The 13,334-nt window shown below is 41.6% G+C and overlaps 6 non-coding genes across 6 annotated transcripts; all 6 read right to left on the reverse strand.

Annotated features, from left to right (window-relative positions):
• Positions 1–2,371: 2,371 nt before the first annotated feature.
• On the reverse strand, positions 2,372–2,453 carry trnas-aga (transfer RNA serine (anticodon AGA)). The gene has a single exon. It is a non-coding gene; the product is annotated as a tRNA-Ser (tRNA).
• Positions 2,454–3,905: 1,452 nt separating this feature from the next.
• trnas-uga (transfer RNA serine (anticodon UGA)) lies at positions 3,906–3,987 on the reverse strand. The gene has a single exon. It is a non-coding gene; the product is annotated as a tRNA-Ser (tRNA).
• Positions 3,988–5,050: 1,063 nt separating this feature from the next.
• trnas-aga (transfer RNA serine (anticodon AGA)) lies at positions 5,051–5,132 on the reverse strand. The gene has a single exon. It is a non-coding gene; the product is annotated as a tRNA-Ser (tRNA).
• A 5,252-nt stretch (positions 5,133–10,384) lies between these two features.
• On the reverse strand, positions 10,385–10,458 carry trnat-agu (transfer RNA threonine (anticodon AGU)). The gene has a single exon. It is a non-coding gene; the product is annotated as a tRNA-Thr (tRNA).
• Positions 10,459–11,039: 581 nt separating this feature from the next.
• On the reverse strand, positions 11,040–11,113 carry trnat-agu (transfer RNA threonine (anticodon AGU)). The gene has a single exon. It is a non-coding gene; the product is annotated as a tRNA-Thr (tRNA).
• Positions 11,114–11,375: 262 nt separating this feature from the next.
• Positions 11,376–11,449, reverse strand: trnat-agu (transfer RNA threonine (anticodon AGU)). The gene has a single exon. It is a non-coding gene; the product is annotated as a tRNA-Thr (tRNA).
• Between the last annotated feature and the right edge of the window lie 1,885 nt (positions 11,450–13,334).

Raw genomic sequence — 13,334 nt, forward strand, 5'->3', positions numbered from 1 at the left:
TCACTGCATTTTACGCCAAGAGGCGTTGTGCAGCAAAAGTCTGAAGTTAACTTTTTGCAACCCTGAGTCAATAGTGTCATCGTTGTCGGCAGGATTTGAACCTACGCAGGGAGACCCCAATGGATTTCTAATCCATCGCTTTAACCTCTCGGCCACGACAACGACATACATGTATGTTCATCTTTGACATTCAACGGTTACAAATCATCATTTTCATGAAGGACTTCAACTCCTGAGACAGACCTAAGTTATGGCGATCAAGAAAAAGCTTTTTTGTTTGTTTGTTAGAAATGGTCAATCTTTCAAAATGGGTCAGAGGAAGGAGCTGTGTCTTGAGAGATCAATCTGTGCAGAAGTTCATGTGATCAAAGACACATCTGCCCTCTGTTTTGTTTCATCAAATAGTCTAAGGAACTTGTGCTTCTTTCCAGGTTAACTTTTCGCAACCCTGAGTCAATAATGTTATCGTTCTCGGCAGGAATTGAACCTACGCGGGGAGACCCCAATGGATTTCTAATTCATCGCCTTAACCTCTCGGCCACGACAACGACATACATGTATGTTCATCTTTGACATTCAACGGTTACAAATCATCATTTTCATGAAGGACTTCAACTCCTGAGACAGACCTAAGTTATGGCGATCAAGAAAAAGCTTTTTTGTTTGTTTGTTAGAAATGGTCAATCTTTCAAAATGGGTCAGAGAAAGGAGCTGTGTCTTCAGAGATCAATCTGTGCAAGAGTTCATGTGATCAACGACACGTCTGCCCTCTGTTTTGTTTCATCAGATAGTCTAAGGAACTTGTGTTTCTTTCCAGGTTAACTTTTCGCAACCCTGAGTCAGTAAAGTTATCGTTGTTGGCAGGACCTGAACCTACGCTGGGAGACCCCAAGGGATTTAAAATCCATCCCCTTAACCTCTCGGCCACGACAACGACATACACTCCTGTTCACCTTTGACATTCATCGATTACAAATCATCTTTTTCATGAAGGACTTCAACTCCTGAGACAGACCTAAGTTATGGCGATCAAGAAAAAGCTTTTTTGTTTGTTTGTTAGAAATGGTAAATCTTTCAAAATGGTCAGAGGAAGGAGCTGTCTCTTCAGAGATCAATCTGTGCAGAAGTTCATGTGATCAAAGACACATCTGCCCTCTGTTTCGTTTCATCAAATGGTCTAAGGAACTTGTGGTCCTTTCCAGTTTAACTTTTCGCAACCCTGAGTCAATAATGTTATCGTTGTCGGCAGGACTCGAACCTACGCGGGGAGACCCCAAAGGATTTCTAATCCATCCACCTTGACCTCTCGGCCACGACAACGACATACATGTATGTTCATCTTTGACATTCAACGGTTACAAATCATAATTTTCATGAAGGAATTCAACTCCTGAGACAGACCTAAGATATGGCGATCAAGAAAAAGCTTATTTTTTGTTTGTTAGAAATGGTAAATCTTTCAAAATGGGTCAGAAGAAGGAACTGTGTCTTCAGAGATCAATCTGTGCAGAAGTTCATGTGATCAACATGTGATCTGCCCTATGTTTTGTTTTATCAAATAGTCTAAGGAACTTGTGCTTCTTTCCAGGTTAACTTTTCGCAACCCTGAGTCAATAATGTTATCTTTGTCTGCAGGATTTGAACCTACGCGGGGAGACCCCAATGGATTTCTAATCCATCACCTTAACCTCTCGGCCACGACAACGACATACACTCGTGTTCACCTTTGACATTCAACGGTTACAAATCATCATTTTCATGAAGGACTTCAACTCCTGAGACAGACCTAAGATATGGAGATCAAGAAAAAGCTTATTTTTTGTTTGTTAGAAATGGTCAATCTTTCAAAATGGGTCAGAGGAAGGAGCTGTGTCTTCAGAGATCAATCTGTGCAGTAGTTCATGTGATCAACATGTGATCTGGCATTTGTTTTGTTTAATCAAATGGTCCAAGGAATTTTTTCTTCTTTCCAGGTTAATTTTCAATAACCCTGAGTCAGTAAAGTTATCGTTGTCGGCAGGATTTCAACCTACGCGGGGAGACCCCAATGGATTTCTAATCCATCGCCTTAACCTCTCGGCCATGACAATGACATACATGTATGTTCATCTTTGACGTTCAACGGTTACAAATTATCATTTTCATGGAGGATTTCAATGGCGATCAAGAAAAAGCTTTTTTGTTTGTTTGTTAGAAATGGTCAATCTTTCAAAATGGGTCAGAGGAAGGAGTTGTGTCTTCAGAGATCAATCTGTGCAAGAGTTCATGTGATCAACGATACGTCTGCCCTCTGTTTCGTTTCATCAAATGGTCAAAGAACTTGTGCTTCTTTCCAGGTTAACTTTTCGCAACCCTGAGTCAATAATGTTATCGTTGTCGGCAGGACTCGAACCTACGCGGGGAGACCCCAATGGATTTCTAATCCATCGCCTTAACCTCTCGGCCACGGCAACGATATACATGTATGTTCATCTTTGACATTCAACGGTTACAAATCATCATTTTCATGAAGGAATTCAACTCCTGAGACAGACCTAAGTTATGGCGATCAAGAAAAAGCTTTTTTGTTTGTTTGTTAGAAATGGTCAATCTTTCAAAATGGGTCAGAGGAACGAGCTGTGTCTTCAGAGATCAATCTGTGCAAGAGTTCATGTGATCAACGTGTTATCTGGCCTTTGTTTTGTTTAATCAAATGGTCTAAGGAACTTGTGCTTCTTTCCAGGTTAACTTTTCACAACCCTGGGTCAATGATGTTATCGCTGTCGGCAGGACTCGAACCTGCGCGGGGAGACCCCAATGGTTTGCCTTAACCTCTCGGCCACGACAACAACATAAACTCGAGTTCACCTTTGACATTCAACGGTTACAAATCATCATTTTCATGAAGGACTTCAACTCCTGAGACAGACCTAAGTTATGGCGATCAAGAAAAAGCTTTTTTGTTTGTTTGTTAGAAATGGTCAATTTTTCAAAATGGGTCAGAGGAAGGAACTGTGTCTTCAGAGATCAGTCTGTGCAGAAGTTCATGTGATCAAAGACACGTCTGCCCTCTGTTTTGTTTCATCAAATAGTCTAAGGAACTTGTGCTTCTTTCCAGGTTAACTCTTCGCTACCCTGAGTCAACAATGTTATCGTTGTCGGCAGGATTTGAACCTACGCGGGGAGACCCCAAAGGATTTCTAATCCATCCACCTTGACCTCTCGGCCACGACAACGACATACATGTATGTTCATCTTTGACATTCAACGGTTACAAATCATCATTTTCATGAAGGACTTCAACTCCTGAGACAGACCTAAGTTATGGCGATCAAGAAAAAGCTATTTTGTTTTTTTGTTAGAAATGGTCAATCTTTCAAAATGGGTCAGAGGAAGAAGCTGTGTCTTCAGAGATCAATCTGTGCAGGAGTTCATGTGATCAACGACACGTCTGCCCTCTGTTTTGTTTCATCAGATAGTCTAAGGAACTTGTGTTTCTTTCCAGGTTAACTTTTCGCAACCCTGAGTCAATAATGTTATTATTGTCGGCAGGACTCGAACCTACGCGGGGAGACCCCAAAGGATTTCTAATCCATCCACCTTAACCTCTCGGCCACGACAACGACATACATGTATGTTCATCTTTGACATTCAACGGTTACAAATCATCATTTTCATGAAGGACTTCAACTCCTGAAAGAGACCTAAGATATGACGATCAAGAAAAAGCTTTTTTGTTTGTTTGTTAGAAATGGTCACTCTTCGAAATGGGTCAGAGGAAGGAGTTGTGTCTTCAGAGATCAATCTGTGCAAGAGTTCATGTGATCAACATGTTATCTGGTCTTTGTTTTGTTTAATCAAATGGTCCAAGGAACTTGTGCTTCTTTCCAGGTTAACTTTTCGCAACCCTGAGTCAATAATGTTATCGTTGTCGGCAGGATTTGAACCTACGCGGGGAGACCCCAATGGATTTCAAATCCATCGCCTTAACCTCTCGGCCACGACAACGATATACATGTATGTTCATCTTTGACATTCAACGGTTACAAATCATCATTTTCATGAAGGAATTCAACTCCTGAGACAGACCTAAGATATGGAGATCAAGAAAAAGCTTATTTTTTGTTTGTTAGAAATGGTCAATCTTTCAAAATGGGTCAGAAGAAGGAACTGTGTCTTCAGAGATCAATCTGTGCAAGAGTTCATGTGATCAACGACACGTCTGGCCTCTGTTTTGTTTCATCAAATAGTCTAAGGAACTTGTGCTTCTTTCCAGGTTAACTTTTCGCAACTCTGAGTCAATAATGTTATCGTTGTCGGCAGGATTTGAACCTACGCGGGGAGACCCCAATGGATTTCTAATACATCGCCTTAACCTCTCGGCCACGACAACGACATATACTCATGTTCACCTTTGACATTCAACGGTTACAAATCATCATTTTCATGAAGGACTTCAACTCCTGAGACAGACCTAAGATATGGCGATCAAGAAAAAGCTTATTTTTTGTTTGTTAGAAATGGTCAATCTTTCAAAATGGGTCAGAAGAAGGAACTGTGTCTTCAGAGATCAATCTGTGCAGGAGTTCATGTGATCAACATGTTATCTGGCCTTTGTTTTGTTTAATCAAATGGTCCAAGGAACTTGTGCTTCTTTCCAGGTTAACTTTTCACAACCCTGGGTCAATGATGTTATCGCTGTCGGCAGGACTCGAACCTGCGCGGGGAGACCCCGATGGTTTGCCTTAACCTCTCGGCCACGACAACAACATAAACTCGAGTTCACCTTTGACATTCAACGGTTACAAATCATCATTTTCATGAAGGACTTCAACTCCTTAGACAGACCTAAGTTATGGCGATCAAGAAAAAGCTTTTTTGTTTGTTTGTTAGAAATGGTCAATTTTTCAAAATGGGTCAGAGGAAGGAGCTGTCTCTTCAGATATCCATCTGTGCAGAAGTTCATGTGATCAAAGACACGTCTGCCCTCTGTTTTGTTTCATCAAATAGTCTAAGGAACTTGTGCTTCTTTCCAGGTTAACTCTTCGCTACCCTGAGTCAACAATGTTATCGTTGTCGGCAGGATTTGAACCTACGCGGGGAGACCCCAATGGATTTCTAATCCATCGCCTTAACCTCTCGGCCACGACAACGACATACATGTATGTTCATCTTTGACATTCAACGGTTACAAATCATCATTTTCATGAAGGACTTCAACTCCTTAGACAGACCTAAGTTATGGCGATCAAGAAAAAGCTTTTTTGTTTGTTTGTTAGAAATGGTCAATCTTTCAAAATGGGTCAGAGGAAGGAGTTGTGTCTTCAGAGATCAATCTGTGCAGAAGTTCATGTGATCAACGATACGTCTGCCCTCTGTTTCGTTTCATCAAATGGTCAAAGAACTTGTGCTTCTTTCCAGGTTAACTTTTCGCAACCCTGAGTCAATAATGTTATCGTTGTCTGCAGGACTCGAACCTACGCGGGGAGACCCCAATGGATTTCTAATACATCGCCTTAACCTCTCGGCCACGACAACGACATAAACTCGTGTTCACCTTTGACATTCAACGGTTACAAATCATCATTTTCATGAAGGACTTCAACTCCTGAGACAGACCTAAGTTATGGCGATCAAGAAAAAGCTTTTTGTTTGTTTGTTAGAAATGGTCAATCTTCGAAATGGGTCAGAGGAAGGAGCTGTCTCTTCAGAGATCAATCTGTGCAGAAGTTCATGTCATCAACGACACATCTGGCCTTTGTTTTATTTCATCAAATGGTCAAAGAACTTGTGCTTCTTTCCAGGTTAACTTTTTGCAACCCTGAGTCAATAATGTTATCGTTGTCGGCAGGACCTGAACCTACGCGGGGAGACCCCAATGGATTTCTAATCCATCCCCTTAACCTCTCGACCACAACAACGACATACATGCTTGTTCACCTTTGACATTCAACGGTTACAAATCATCATTTTCATGAAGGAATTCAACTCTTGAAACAGACCTAAGATATGGCGATCAAGAAAAAGCTTATTTTTTGTTTGTTATAAATGGTCAGTCTTCGAAATATGTGAGAGGAAGGAGTTGTGTCTTCAGAGATCAATCTGTGCAGGGGCCCGTTGCACAAAAGTAGGATTTAGACATCCAGGATGAGTTACTTAGCCAGGTTCAAGGAATTCAAAACATGTGCGCCCAGGCTTAGTTGGTTGCACAAAGGCCAATCCAGGATGAGCAGACACGGATTCATTAAGCCAGCTGAAAGCGATCCTGGATAAGTGCTGCACACGGCTTCCTTAAATAGACCCCACGATCGATCATAGATTCACTAATTCACCATGGCAACAAGGGCGGCGTATTTCTCACCAGCGGAGCAATAATTATTAATGGAAGTATATGAAGAGGTGACGGAGAAAATAAAACAAAAAGGAAATACTGCCACAGTTAAAAAATAAAGGGAACAAGCGTGGCAAACCATTGCTGACCGCCTGAATGCGTAAGTAGTGCACAAATCACACTCACCACTCCACTGAAATTATCACAATTAGGCAGTGTTCGAACTACGGGGGACTCGGGGGATCCGAGACCCCCTGAAACTGACAAGAAACCCCCCTGAAAACATGATTTGGGAAATGTTGGGGGGTCTCTAAAATATTGGCAAAATGTGATTTCCCCTGATGAAATATGATTGCAGACGCGATGCGTGTGGAGGTGTGGAGCCTGTGTGCGTAATTGGCATAAAGCTGTGCTGTCCGCCGCGTATGATTCTGTATAGCTTCTCATGTGTTTTCGAGATCTGCGCTCTGAGTCAAGCACAAGCAAGCAACCAAAATGGACATGGCAGCAACTTTTTATTAAGAATGTGCCTGCCCACACATTGCCTGTACTGTTTTAGCAGTGAAATAAAAAACGCAAATAAAGGACTTGCAAGCATCTTCATCTCCTTCCCTGGGCATAGAAGACTCTGTGACATCAAGTTCTATAGGATTGCAGGTAAGAATTTTTTTTTTTTTAAATTACAGTTACAATTACAATGTTAACATTCAGAGTAAGATACTCATTGCATCGTATTACAGGTTTCCCCATTGTCATTGATGCAGTGGACTGCACACATATCAAAATAAAATCCCCCTCAGGTGGCCATGAGGGGGATTTTGTGAAAAGGAAAAACTTCCACAGCATCAATGTACAGGTGAACATGACTTTTGATAAAGTTAATTAATGAACACTGTACATTGCCTGTGATGTGCATTAATTGGTTTAACATCTTATCATTTCAGATGGTCTGCAATGCTGACTATTTGATCAGTAATGTTGTGGCAAAGTGGCCCGGCTCGGTCCACGACTCCCGAGTGTTTCGGAACTCAGAGATTTATCGGCGCCTATCACAAGGTGAGCCACAGAACCTCTATTGATAACCACTTTTAACATCATGGCTGTGTTAAGAATGTCACTACCAGTGGTGTAACTCCCATTAGGCAAACCTAGGCATTTGCCTAGGGCCCCAACCAAATCTGTCTTTCATAGGGGCCCCCAAATCTGACCGTCCCAGCCAAAGTAAATACACAAAAAAACCAATGTTAATTTGTTACTTTTGTAAAGTAAAAAAACATTTCTATGAAAAAAAAACCAGACATATCAGCATAACACCGAACTAATGCCTAAATAATAATTGTCCAAGCACACATGCCCCCATCCATTGTGCATTGGACTAGTCCAGAATATGATGACGTAGCAATGTGCGACATAACGTGATTTCAAATCAAAGCGAGGGAACTGTGTGCGACTCGGTGAAAAATGAAGCGGAGTTATGATAGTGGTAATGCTAAAAGAAAGAAACGGACAGAGAACAAAAGAATTGCAGATGCACTGCTGAAAAAATGAGAGAATGAGACCTGATAAAGGGCAGGAAAAGCACATGAAGAAGAGATGAGTGAGACAGGTGTGAAGCAGAGGAGCTTGAAGGCAAACCAGGGACACAGATGAAGAGTAACAGGGATACAGACAGAGAAAAAGAAGATAGGGAGAAAGAGACAAAACATACTTGACTTGGATATTTATTTCTAAAGCTATATTTATTTATAATGCACCATGATTGATCAGAGGTCCGTTTCATGAAGCAGGTTTAGTGAAAACTCTGAGTTGGTTAACCCTGAAATGAGGGAAACCCTGAGTTTTCCGTTTCACAAAGGGAGGTAACTCAACCCCGAGAAAGAGGGCTAACTCTAGCCTGTTTCACAAAGAGAGGTAACTTAACCTCTCGGTCAGTTACCGGAGTAACAGACTGTGAGAAACTCTCAGACGCGCGAAACTACCAGGGCGGCACGGGGTGGCAGCCGCCACCCCTGAAAAGGGGTCTGCCATCCCAGTGCGAGGGAGTGTTTGTTTTTTTTTTTTTTTTCAATGCGAGTGAGAGCATGCAGGCAATACAATAACTCGTGCACCATGCGCGTTTGGACTGCGCCGGCACGAGAGAGAGAGAGAGAGAGAGGGGTGTGGGGAGAGGTTGCTTGCTCTAACTATCTATATCCAGCCTGTCTAAGCCTTTTAAAAAATCCCCAATTTACTATGTTGATATATTGTTGTTATTCTGTACACATGCACTCACAAAATACTTTGGCAGGCAGGCCTTTGAGGGAGGGCTTTACTTCTAGGATAATGCTGGAATTTTGTAAAGTGCTGGGAAGTCCTCGAATTTCTAAATCATTCCTATGGCTTGATTTTGCTTTCAAAGCAAACACTGAACCAATGTTATTCCTGTCCACACACAAAATCTTTTCGTTGGTCCTTTCATTGGTAAATGTAAATGGTGGTTTTACTCATGTCCATTTTGTATTTTAGTTCTGTTAAGCATAAGATCATTTTGTATCTCTGGCAGTGAAAACATTATTTGATTTTCACATGTAACTTACTTGTGTCATGGAAATTCTAATCTCTCTCTCTCTCGTGCTCTCTCTCTTGTTTGATCTGAATAATAAACATCTAATTTTGGCAAATGCTGGAGAAATCTGAAACTGATTTTACTGTGGAGAGTTGATACCATTGTTAGTGGCAGTGCAGTATTGGTTTATTGCGATTCTTTAATCTCAATTTAAAGTAAGGGTATTGGGATGGTAATTTGTTTTATGTGTTTATTTAAAAAATGAGGGCCCCATGTCTATATTTTGCCTAGGGCCCCAAAATGGCTGGATACGCCCCTGGTCACTACTTATGAGGTTGTGATGGTAACATTTTGTATTCACAGGTGAATTCCTGGGTGTATTGCTGGGTGACAGAGGGTATGCCTGCCAGCCTTTTCTGCTCACTCCATTTGCAGACCCTCTGGAGGCACAACTGGCATACAACCATGCCCATGCCAGAACAAGGCCCGGATAGAAATGACATTTGGCCTACTGAAGGCACGCTTTCAGTGTCTGACCCACCTGAGAGTCAGCCCAGACAGGGCATGTGATATCACTGTGGCCTGTGCTGTCCTCCACAATGTGGCCTGCCTGAGAGAGGAGAGGGCCCCCAGAGTGCCAGCTCTCATAGACTGGGACAATCCTGCCATCTTCCCGGATGACGACTGTGGTCGGCTGGTCAGAGACCAATATGTGTTAAATTATTTTAATTAGTATTGCATGTTTATTTAAGTTGGGCCTGCAATGGCAGAAGATTTTTGTGCTGTATAGGCAAGGCAATTTTATTTGTATTACCATTTTTACAAACAGTTTGTCTCAAACTGCATGCTTTGATTCTGTGCTTTTTGTCTTGTAGAGCACTGTGTGACTTCAGTTTTGAAAGGAGCTGATGGTTTACTTGCTTTGATTCATGCTTGTTCAATAAAGGAACATCATGGTACTCTCTGTGTATTTATATTTATATGGTGATGTACTTTATGTGTAGTCTGTGGGAAACTAAATTATCTAGTGGTTCATCTAAAATCATCAGTTATCTAAAATGATTGTAATTAATGATCACAAATGTTTCAATAATGATAGTAGGTATAGTTAAATGTTGGAACAATATGTTCTAGGCAGTGGAATAAATATTGGTTTCCAATTGTGGCGACCGCTGACTGAGATAAGGAATGAGATTAAATAGATCCTGGAACTTAGCCTGGTCTGGAGCAGGCTAGCTTCACAGAATAAATCTCCATGGTAACTTGAGTCTGAACATATCCCACTTCCCTTATCCTACTTTTTTGCAACCGGATCACGGATAAGTTGATCCAGGATAGCCAACATATCCCGGCTTAATCCCTTATCCTACTTTTGTGCAACGGGCCCCAGGTGAACAGCTGGGCCCCACACTTTGAGAAGCACTGATTAAAGCCATGAGATGAAGTGCCTCCAAGTACAGACTGTTTTGGAAGCCCAGCACTCCTGAAAACAGTTATGGCCCCATGTTGACGTACATAATAACATCTTAAGGCACTGCTGGGATTTGAACCCAGGATCTCCTGTTTACTAGACAGGCACTTTGACCAACTAAGCCACAGCGCCACATGGTTCATAAAACTGATGAAAGAATAAAGAGCAGGAACTGGATCCATTTCAGAAGTTGTTTGTAATTCTGTACCTCAAGAATAGTTAAAGCCATGAGTAGAAGTGCTTCCAATTGGTTCAAAACTTCATCATATTTTGCAGATATTGTTGGGTTTTCAACTCAGACCCTGGTGTTCATGAGGAAGTCACTTTCACCAGTTACAGCCAGATCTCATGAAGCGGTGTACTTATTACACGCCAAGTCATTTACTGTGTTTTTACAAGGCTTTTTTCTGCTTTTGCGTATTATTTTCCGCTACATATTTCAAGGAAATGACGTCCTGCCCTCAGCTTTTACTCTAACTCTGACTATTTCACGGTTTGTACGTTCATTTTGATGTTATGTAGTGTGACAGGAGGAGAACCTCCACCGTACTGTACCCTAACCAATTGACGTGTTATGTGAACGGAGGAAAATTACACTCTGAAAGCATAAAATAGGCATAAATGAGACTTTAAAAGCTGTGTGCTATTTATACACAGTTTCATTAAGTGGACCAGTGAGAAGCATTTAGTAGAAAGCTGATAACAAATCCTACAGGCCCTGCTGGGATTTGAACCCAGGATCTCCTGTTTACTAGACAGGCACTTTGACCAACTAAGCCACAGCGCCACATGGTTCATAAAACTGATGAAAGAATAAAGAGCAGGAACTGGATCCATTTCAGGAAATGAGCGCCAGAGACTCTCCCAAAACTAACTGGGACTTCTAAAACACATTTTTATCAAGTCTGACCAAAGAACAGACTAATAATAACCATGATGCTCAATTAAAGGTCCATCATTTGATGAAGAGCAACAATGCAAAGCATTCAGTAGAACCCTGCTAATAACCAGTTTCTCATGCTAAGTCATAGCTAGCTCTGAAGGCACACAGGCACTGCTGGGATTTGAACCCAGGATCTCCTGTTTACTAGACAGGCACTTTGACCAACTAAGCCACAGCGCCACATGGTTCATAAAACTGATGAAGGAATAAAAAACAGGAACTGAAACCCAGTTCAGAAGTCTGGAAGTTTTGGAAGTCCTGAGGGGTGTTCCACGAAGCTGGATTCACAGAAAGCCTGGCTTTTCTCGATAGTTCTGGCTAATCTAAGAGAGAGTTCCGCTCCACCAACGTGGCTCTTTTCTTTCAGTTGCTCTTTCCAGCTCTCTGCCTCTTTCAGAACTGACTGATATTCACTTTCTGCTGCTGCTGCTTTCAGAGTTTCACACAATCCTGCAGGGACTCGGTTGCACTGCTTGAGCTCCTGCTCACACTTTTGACGGAGATGCCGCTCACACGTTCCTCCAGTCAAGTGGAAGTTTCCAGTTTGACAAACCGAGGGGATTCCCTCTAACGCCTCTGCTGCCGACCGAGATTATGGATCAGAGAAATGCAATGCCGGTTTGGCAATGGTATTATCCGGGACCCATCCCGGCCCAAACCATCGACCTAGGCTGCTTAGCCCATGGGGAAAATAGTTGTAACTAATTTTTGTCACTTATCTTATTCTTGCATTAATATCAATCTCCAGAATGTTGATTTGTGTTCTCTGTTAATCTCTGGACGACTTCAGCTGATTACTTCCTGTCACTGTCACGTTGGAAGGTCCACTTCTGCCAGTTTTTCAGCAGCCAGTATCATGTTTTCCACCAGCAGTGTTTTCCAAGACAGAATAATGTGAGTTTGTTTAAAATGTTGCCAAAATAAACTATTACAATTACAACAAATGTCATCTCAGGGCACTTCAGTAATAAAGTCCAATTCAAGCCAATTGGAGTTCAATTCATTGTAATTATGATCAGAATGAATCCACTTCATTCATACAGAGCAATTCAAAAACTATTTCCTCGCTAAGGAAACCAACAGATGGCACCGAACTTGCACCATTTCTAATTAGATAGAACTTTTTAATAGTTCTAAGATCATATCTTTCTGGCTTTATTTGCATTTTACAAAGAGTCCCGAGTAATTATGAAAGTGGGGTTTTAATTAGAAGAAAAAGCCTCAAAATAAAGTGATTTTTAGGAGTATGCAGGGATTCATTTCCATCTAATGAACAGCTCAGTTATATTAAACAGTGGGCCGTGTGAGCAGCAATCAGGGGAGTAAGGAGTTCACAGATCATAGACAGAGGCAACCGTCCAACTATTCAAAGCTTTTAAAATGAGTAATAAAACCTGACAGGTAACCAGGGAAGGAAGTCCTTTAATCCTGGAAGTATTCTCCAGGTGATAGTCGGCTGACTTCCTAACTGACCTGATCTGGCTGCTGAAGTTCAGCTCTGAGTCCATAATAACACCCAGATTCCTGCTTGGTTTGTGCTTTTTAACATCACAGCCTGAAGCTGAGCTCAGATTTTTAACAGCTGACAATGACCTCTGTTTTCTCTTTGTTTAGCAGCAGGAAGTTCTGGATCATCCGGTTGGTTATTTGTTGGAGGCTCTTTGCTGGGCCAGTTATTCCTCTGTGCCAGCAGCTGAGCACCAGTTCTGCCAAAACTAACAGGAAACATCATCCTGCACCGCTGGATTATCAACAAGTAATACTGACCAAGTCAGGAGATTAAAAAGGATGCAGAGGATAGTCAACCATCTCCTAAACACGGGACTTGTGTTTGACACCAGTCTTTGAACTGCTGTGAGACCGTTGTTTCCTTCATTCGTTTTTCAGCTTTTTTTCCAGAACTACTTGGTCGAAAGGTGTAAAACATTAAAAGTACTGGGTTAAAGTTAGAAAAGCCTCATGTTTAGGAAATAAAATACACTTTTGGGGGAAAAACTTGGCCATTGATGTTATTTCCAGCTTCTACGTTTAACTGAAATAGAAAATCTGAGAATTACGACAATTT

The sequence above is a fragment of the Odontesthes bonariensis genome, chromosome 11 (genome assembly GCF_027942865.1).
Source record: "Odontesthes bonariensis isolate fOdoBon6 chromosome 11, fOdoBon6.hap1, whole genome shotgun sequence".
Taxonomy (NCBI): Eukaryota; Metazoa; Chordata; class Actinopteri; order Atheriniformes; family Atherinopsidae; genus Odontesthes; species Odontesthes bonariensis.